The following is a 9234-nucleotide window of genomic DNA, read 5'->3' on the forward strand; positions in this document are numbered from 1 at the left end:
TATTTTCCAATTTTATAATTACAGATTGTTTTGTTTACACTTTGATTTCGTCGTATTTAAACTGAGACGTGCATTTACACTTTCAGCTGTTCGAAAACTTATTTACATACACACTATTAGGTGTGTGTGTGTGTATACGGTTGGCAATGCCTTATCAATGGCGAAATGTGAGGCTGCTGAACTTAGTTCGAGGAAAATCCAAAACAAATTGTTCCATGAGAAAGTGGAATGAGACCTGGCTTTGAAAATTATAATCTCAAACCGAATATAGCCAATATATTGGAGTCTATACGAAGACGTGGACCTGCATAGGCAACTTTTGTCATAAGCCATTACCTGGGCTTGCACAGACAATTTTCTGTCATAGGCTGTAGTAGAATTTCAAAAAATAGTTAACTGGCTTTAATCCTAACATTTGCTTTTTATACCTTCCACCTTGAAAGGGAGGATATATAATAACTTTTTCATTTCGTTTGTAACATCGCTAAATATCCGTCGTAGACCCCATAAAGTATATATATTCATGATCACCATAAAATTCTAAGTCAATTTAAAAATGTTCATCTGTCTGTTCGTCTGTCTGTCTGTCTGTTGAAATCACGATACAGGCCACATTATTTGATGTAGGGCTTCAAATTTGGCAGAACAATTTGTATTGTGTCTAGGATGGTTGGTATTGAAAATGAGATATATCGGTCCACGTTTTCGTATGGCCGCCATATAACGGTACCTCCCGATATATATTTTGATGATTTTCGTCACATTTTTCCACGAATCCTTCTAAAAAGTGGAATGTGTAGGTCATAGTGGGATTTAGCTCCAGTGGCGGAAGATTGTACATATAGGTCCACGTTTTCGTATAGTCCCATATGACGGTACCTTCCGATATAATGTATTTTGATGATTTTCGCCTCATTTTTCTACGGATTTGGCTAAACATTGGTATTTGTAGTGCCTAACCGGTTCTAGCTCCTGTGGCGGAACATTGTATGTATAGGTCCACGTTTTCGTATGACCGCCTATAACGGTACCTCCCGATATTCGTTATTTCGATGATTTTTGTCACATTTTTCCACGAATCCTTCTTAAAAGTGGAATGTGTAGGCCATAATGCTCCAGTGGCGGAATATTGTATGTATAGGCCCTCGTTTTCGCGTTGCCCCCATATAACGGTACCTTCCGATATTCGTTTTTTTTGACGATTTTTGCCACTTTTTTCCACGAATTTGTCTAAAAATTGTTATTTGCAGAGCTTAGGTTCTAGCTTCTGTGGCGGAACATTGTATGAATAGGTCAATATTTTTGTATAGCCCCCATATAAAGGTATCTCCCGATATTCGATATTTCGATGATTTTAGTCACATTTTTCCACGGATTTATCAAAAAAATTGTTATATGTAGGACATAATGGGTTCCAGTTCCAGTGGCAGAACATTGAATATATAAATCCATGTGCTCCTATAGCCGCCAAATAATGGTACCCACTGACATTCGGTGTTTTGATAATCCTTGTCACATATAACCACGGAATTTATTCAAATTCGTACACGGGCCATGTCGATCCACGTCTTCGTATAGCCCCCATATAACGGTACCCCCCGATATTCGGTATTATTATGATTTTAGCGACATTATTTACCGGAATTGTTTCAAACTTGGTATTTGAAGTTCGTAATAGAAACTACAGCCTAAGACAGAAAATGGGTCACGTAGGTCCACGTCTTCGTTTGGCCTCCATATAACGGTACCCCCTCCCCCATATTCGGTATTTTTATGACTTCAGAAACATTATTAACCAGAATCGCTTCAAATTTAGTATTGGAAGATCTTAATGGGTACTACAAGCTATACCAACAAATTTCGTATACAGGTCCACGTCTTCGTATAGCCCCCATATAACGGTACCCCCCGATATTCGGTATTTTGACGATTTTAGCGACATTATTTACCGGAATTATTTTATATTTTGTATTTGAAGTTCGTAATGGATACTACAGCCTATGCCAGAAAATTGACTGTGCAAGTCCACGTTTTATAACCCCCATGGTACCACTCAGTATTTTGATGATTTTAGGTACATTGTAAACAGTTTTTTTTTCAAGTTTCGAATTTGAATATTGTAATAGCTTGTGACAAAAGCTGCCTATGCAGGTCTACGTCGTCGTATTGATCCTAATATACGGCTACATTCGGTAGTTTTAAGATTTTAACGGATTTTATTTATTTATTTATTTATTTTTTTTTTTTTTGAAAATTGCCAAATTTGTTCCAAATGGTGGAGGGTATTCAAAGTTCGGTCCGGCCGAACTTATAGCTTTTTTACTTTTTTTTTTTAAGTTTAACTGCATAATCCAAATGGTCTCACTGGTATTTGTAGTTTAAAGTCGAATACGCTTGAATTAAGATACTTCTATATAAAAAGATCTTCTTTACCCAATCGGACCTGCCGAACTTATTTTTTTTATAATTGTTTATTTATGAATTCGTTGCGTTAAGTTAAGATTTCTAATGTATTCTGGGACCTATATTGGAATTCTATAACAAATAACTTGGTAGAATTTTTTTACAGGTTCCGATTTCGTCTGAAGGGGAGTTAATACCTAAAATGTAAGTAATTCAAGAAATCTGCATCTGAAAATTTACCCCTGAAAGAGGTAAGAACTTGCTCCCTCTATCAAGGTTATATTCTTAGTTTTTAATGTTCCGTTCATAATCTACTGGATTTTTTCTGTAATTTTTGGAGAAAAACAAGTAAAAAAACATTTACTTCGGCCGGGCCGAACTTTTAATACCCTACACCATTTGGAAAAAATTTCGTAATTTTCAAAAAATAAAATATGTTAACAATTCTGTTAAAATCTTAAAAATACTGAATGTAGCCGTATATTATGGTCTATACGAGGACGTGGGCCTACATAGGCAACCTTTGTCATTAGTTATTACAATATTCAAAAGCGAAACTTGAAAAAAAAGTCTGTTTATAATGTAGCTAAAGGAGTTATAAAACGTGGACCTGCACAGACAATTTTCTGTCATAGGCTGTAGCATCCATTACGAACTTTAAATACGACATATCAAACAATTTCGGTGGGTATTGTACCTAAACTCGTCAAAATACCGAATGTGGGGAGGTACTGATATATTGGGGCTATACGAAGACGTGGACCTGGATAGACAATTTTCTGTCATAGGCTGTAGTATCAATTACGAACTTCAAATACCAAATTTGAAACAATTCCAGTAAATAATGTCGCTAATATCATCAAAATACCGAATATCGAGAGGTACCGTTATATGGGGGCTATACGAAGAAATGAACCTACATGGTCCATTTTCTGTCCTAGGCTGTAATATCCATGACGAACTTCAAATACCAAATTTAAAAACAATTCCGCAAAATAATGTCGCTAAAATCATCAAAATACCGAATATCGGGAGGTACCACTATATGGGGGCTATACGAAGACGTGGACCTGGATAGACAATTTTCTGTAATAGGATGTTGTATCCATTGCGAACTTCAAAAGCGAAATTTGAAACAATTCCGGTAATGTCGCTAAAATCATCAAAATACCGAATATCGGGAGGTACCGTTATATGGGGGCTATACCAAAACGTGGACCTACATGGCCAAAAGTTCAATACCAAAAGTCCTGCAGACATAACATACATTTTATCAATCTACTTTAATTCGTTCGGAAGCTAGAGTGATTTCCACAGACGGACATACGGACGGACATTGCTAAATCGACATAGAATTTTATGCTGATCAAGAATATATACACTTTGTGGGGTCTAAAATGTATATTTCGAGGTGTTACAAACGGAATGACAAACTTAATATACCCTCCATACTATGGTGGAGGGTATAAAAATGTTGACAGCTTAATCAATTGCTTTTTCCTGGGAGTGGGGTTTTTTTTTGTCTGTGCTACGTCACTGCTTTTAGTCTTTGCGTTGTTATTCACTTTTGGGTGGTGGGTTTTTTAGGTGTTGTTATCGAGTTTTTCATTCCTTTTCCCTGTACAAAATGTAATTTTTCTATTCCAGTATAATCCGATGTTTGCTAATCAATTGGACTCAATTGGGCATATTCATTGCGATTTAGTTCCAGCGCAACGAATTCCGATGCCTATAAGCAATCTATGGAATCCCCAAAGTGGTTTTTCTGACTAAGAATGCTGTCCGTTATGGATGCACGTTGATTTGACGTGCATATCTTGCATTCTTCTCCGACAAAACGAACATACGAACAGAAATGGGTTTTCCATTTTCTCTACAGATTAAAGCGAACCATAATTGCGGCTTAAGCTCTTTTGTGGTTGACAGCCTACCATTTATACTTCTTTAGTCGTTGCGGATCGTACATAGAATTCACATAAAGCGAAAAAAAAACGTGAAGCGATCATGTACGTATCGGTACTGTTGACCGTGTTCGAGGGAACAATTTATGAGACTCTCTTTCGATTTGGTAATGATTTGAATAATCACCTACAGGCATCGACGAATTGTGGAAAATTTAAGTGTGGTCCAAGATAGAAGCAATGCCTTCGTTGTGTGCGCCATCTACGAAAACAGTATTCCGCTGGATACTTCAATTATATCAATTTAAGTATTCATTCCAAATGTGCAATAAATTAAAATGTAATTAAAAAACAATATTGAAAAAGATCGTATGGTGTTGTTTTTGTTTTTTTTTTTTTTTTCAAAATTTAAGAACGGGGAATTTTTTTTTTTTCAAAATTACAGGAAAATCCGAGACGTTTACGAAAGTAGGCCTTAAAATATAAGACGAGTGTAAGGCTTTTTTCAAAAGTTTACCTCGGGAGGTAACTAAATTGTGGCAAGTGTTCACGGTTAAGTTAACATGTTTTTATAATAAAGGAGAATAGCAAGACTTAACATTGTAGAGGAGTGAGAGAGATTTTTTTGTTAAAAACAGAGATCAGTCCACTTTGAATAGGATAAGAGAATATGGTGAGCAGACCTTCGAGTCGTTAGGAATAAATTAGTTAGATTTTTTCCGTTAATACATGTGGTATATTTATGTTAGATTACGAGATATAACCTAGGCTATCAACTGATAATAATGCATAGCATACATGTGAAATACAGGGTGAGATAGAAAACTGCAACAAAGTCAAACGCCATAATTTTTACAGTTTTTTTTTTTAACATTAAAAACTAAGATTATAGAGGGAGATCTTAATACTTTCAGTTTTTTTTAAATTTTCGGATTCAGATTTCTTGGAACACTTATATTTTAGGTATACAGGGTGAGATAAAAAAAAAACTGCAACAAAGTCAAACGCCATAATTTTTACATTTTTTTCATTTATTGATTGAAAACAAAAAATGTCGGAAATAGCATCAAATTTTAGATTTGTTCGAATTGGTCATCTTGGGCACGAATTATAGCCTTCAAACGGCCAATGAAACCGTCACACGCAGCCCGAATGTTGTTCTACGGTATTTTGGTCCATTTCCGACGAAGCGCTTGCTTTAGGTGATCGACACTTTGTTATTTTTTAGTGCCAACCTTGCTTTCCAAAATACTCCAGACACAATAGTTCAACGGATTGGTATCCGGAGATTTTGGTGGCCATTGTGCGCTGGAAATGAAGCGAGAAACCTCATTTTGTAACCATTCTTGGGTGGCGCATGCTTAGTGAGATGATACTGAGTCCTGTTGGAATGTCTAAGGTCTGCGACCAAAAAGGTTTGCGTGCAAAGGTTTTAATACACCCTCCAGAATATTTTCGCGATAACATTTGGCATTTATTCTGATGCCATGGTCGATTAATACGAGCGGAGACCGATCGTCGGTTTCTTTGGCGGCAAGTAAAAAAACTGTAAGTTCGGCCGGGCTGAACTTTGAATACCCTCCACCATTTGGAACGATTTTGACAATTCTCAAAAACAATAAAATCCATTAAAATTTCTGTTAAAATCTTAAATATACCGAATGTAGCTGTTATATTAGGGTCTATATGACGACATGGAGCTGCATAGGTAACATTTGTCGTAGGCCATTATAATATTTAAAAGCGAAACTTAAAAAAATCGGTTAATAATGTTGCTACAATCATGAAAATACAGAATATCTGGAGGTACCGTGATATGGGGGCTATACGAAGACGTGAACCTGCACTGAAAATTTTCTGTCCTAGGCTGTAGTATCCAATACGAACTTCAAATACCAAATTTGAAACAATTCCGGTAAAAAATATAAATTATCAAAATACCGAATATCGGGAGGTACTGTTATATAGGGGCTATACGAAGACGTGGACCTGCACAGACAATTTTCTGCCATAGGCTGTAGCATCCATTATGAACATCAAATACCAAACTTAATACAATTCCGATGAATAATGTCGCTAAAATCATCAAAATACCGAATATCGGGAGATACCATTATATGGGGCCTATATGAAAACGTGGACCTATATGGCCTATTTTCAATACCAAAGATCCTGCAGACATAATATACATTTGAGTAAAATTTTATCAATCTACTTCATTTCGTTCGGCAGATAGAGTGATTTCCACAGACGGATAGAAGGACAGAAGGACGGAAATCGACATAGAATTTTATGCTGATCAAGAAACATTACCATCGTTCTCCACTAATAAACAAACGTTGTTTTTATAAAAACAACAATAAAGGGATAAAGCCAGACCATTTTGCAACAACAAAATACTACGGTATCCCGAACAAACAAGCCACACTGTTCTGATCAAGAATATATATACTTTGTGGGGTCCAAAATGTATATTTCGAAATGTTACAAACGGAATGACAAACTTAATATGTCTACGTTTTTCAATTTGAAACTAATTGTCAAAATGTCTTTTTAGTTCCCCTAACAACAATGTTGTTCTTGTAAAATGTTAGTTGTTGTAGCTGATGCATACACCTTATAAATACACCTTGGTTAGTTGCTTACAAATTATTTGGGTATTGTCTTATTCTGCTGCACCAAATCATCGAAGGTATGCAGATCTTTTATTTCGTTGAACGGGAATTTTTTGCCATTAATTTTATACCCTCAGCCATATGGCTACAGAGGGTTTATATATGATTTGATACGGCCGAAATGTGCCTCGTCGAAATAACGATTTTAGATCCTAGGTATTCTTGTGCCTCACCGAAATAATGATTTTAGACCCCAGGTATCTTTGGAGCAAATCCGTTTCAGGACATTTGCAGTCGATCTAGCAATGTCCGTCTGTTCATCAGTCATGCAGGCTGGTGCGAATGATAACCTTCGAAGGGAGTATTCGATTTGGTCCAAATGGCACATCGTAATATTATTATCAAACTGAGATCAAGTTCGGAGAAGTTCCCATATCGGCCCACTCCTTCTGGTACCTCACCCAAAAAAGGTCAATATTTTCAAAAAAAAAAAACAGTAAAGAAAGTCTTAAAGTCGGGCGGGGCTGATCTCGATAAAATTTGGCAAATATATTTCTGAGCTGTATTTGATATATTTCCCTGAATATCGTTGTTACGGATTGCATATTACGGCTGTGGGTAACAAATATATCAAATCGGATGAACAATATATATGGGAGCTATAGCTAAATCTGAACCGATCTTCGCCAAATTTGACATACTACCTTCTAGACGTAAATGCTAAATTCCATCCCATTTGGACAAATATTAGACGTTTGGTGCAGAATAAAAGGTAAATCGTACGAAGTTATATATGTGAGCTATGTCCAAATCTGAAACGATCTCGATAAAATTTAGCAAATGTATTTCTGAGCTGTATTTAATATATTTCCATGAATATCGTTGTTACGGAGTGCATATTACGGCTGCGGAGGACAAAAATAACACATCGGATAAACAATATATATTGGAGCTATATCTATATCTAAACCGATTTCGATCAAATTTGGTATACTTATTTTCAGGTCTAATTTGGTTGTATGTGCAAAATTCCATACTATTCGGTCTGATATAAAGGTTTGGTGCACAATAAAAAGCAAATCGGACGAAGATATATTTGGGAGCTATATCTAAATTTTGACCGATTATCTCCAATTTCAATAGGGTTCGTCCTTGGGCCAAACAAATGATCGGTGCAAAATTTCATCTGGATAGGGCAATAAATGCGTACTTTGTACTTTGTTTACAAAAATACATGGACAGACGGACGGACAGACAGACCGACGGACGGACAGACATGCATAAATCGACTCAGAATGTGATTCTATGCAGATCATCAAAAGGAACTAGGGGTCTATCTCGTTTCCTTTTTGCCTGTTACAAACAAATGCACAAAGACATAATACCCTGACCACCGTGTGGTGTAGGGTATAAAAAATATTTTAGTGCACAGAAAGAGAAAGGAAAATCCGATTACGCTCCAACTTTGCAAATCCTAGGTCTGGTGTGAAAATGGGCAATATCGGTCCACTCTATCAAGTACCTCCCCCCCACAAAGGGTCAAAATTTAGAATAATTACAACTCATATAAAATGTCATGTAATAGTCCGATTGTCTTCAAATTACACACCTCACAATATTTTTGTACTAACCCATGGTCTGGTGCGAAGACGGAAGGTATCGCTACAGTTTAAGAACCAATCTCAAAAAAAATCCACAACTTTTTAAACGTTCCCCCCATTAAATAAAAACAAAATGTTCTGCATTTTGTATTTTTAACCACATTTTAATTTTCTATAATTATATAGAGTTATTAAAACTCGTTTAAAAACCATCCGAGGAGGGTACTGAGACGATGGCATTACAAACAGCGTTAAAATCAATAGAATTGTAAAAATGAAAACTAACTTTTTAAACGGCCTCATTTTCCGATTGAAAACGTTATTCCAATGCTATGCGAAATTCGTTTTTTACTGACTGAGTATTTAGCTTCATTTCGATCCATTCTATCTCGAAGAGAAGGCAATAAACTTTGTAAACCACAGGATATATCAATACCAGAAACCTAAATTAATACAACCGCTTAAATCAAATATTATTCTACACTGAGCTACGAAAAATTACGTTTTATACGCCCTACAAAACTTTCATTGAAAAAATACTCAATTTAATAGACCTTCTATTGAATTTCGCAGCGCTTAGACGTTTTTTATTAACCATTGAAGCCCTTACAGACCTCTAGAGAAATCAAAGACCATTTCAATAAACAACAATTTTATTTTCCATATTATTATTATTCTGTTTTAATTATTTTATTTTTTTTATTATTTTATTAT

This window comes from Musca domestica, unplaced genomic scaffold (assembly GCF_030504385.1).
Source record: "Musca domestica strain aabys unplaced genomic scaffold, Musca_domestica.polishedcontigs.V.1.1 6, whole genome shotgun sequence".
In the NCBI taxonomy this organism is placed as follows: Eukaryota; Metazoa; Arthropoda; class Insecta; order Diptera; family Muscidae; genus Musca; species Musca domestica.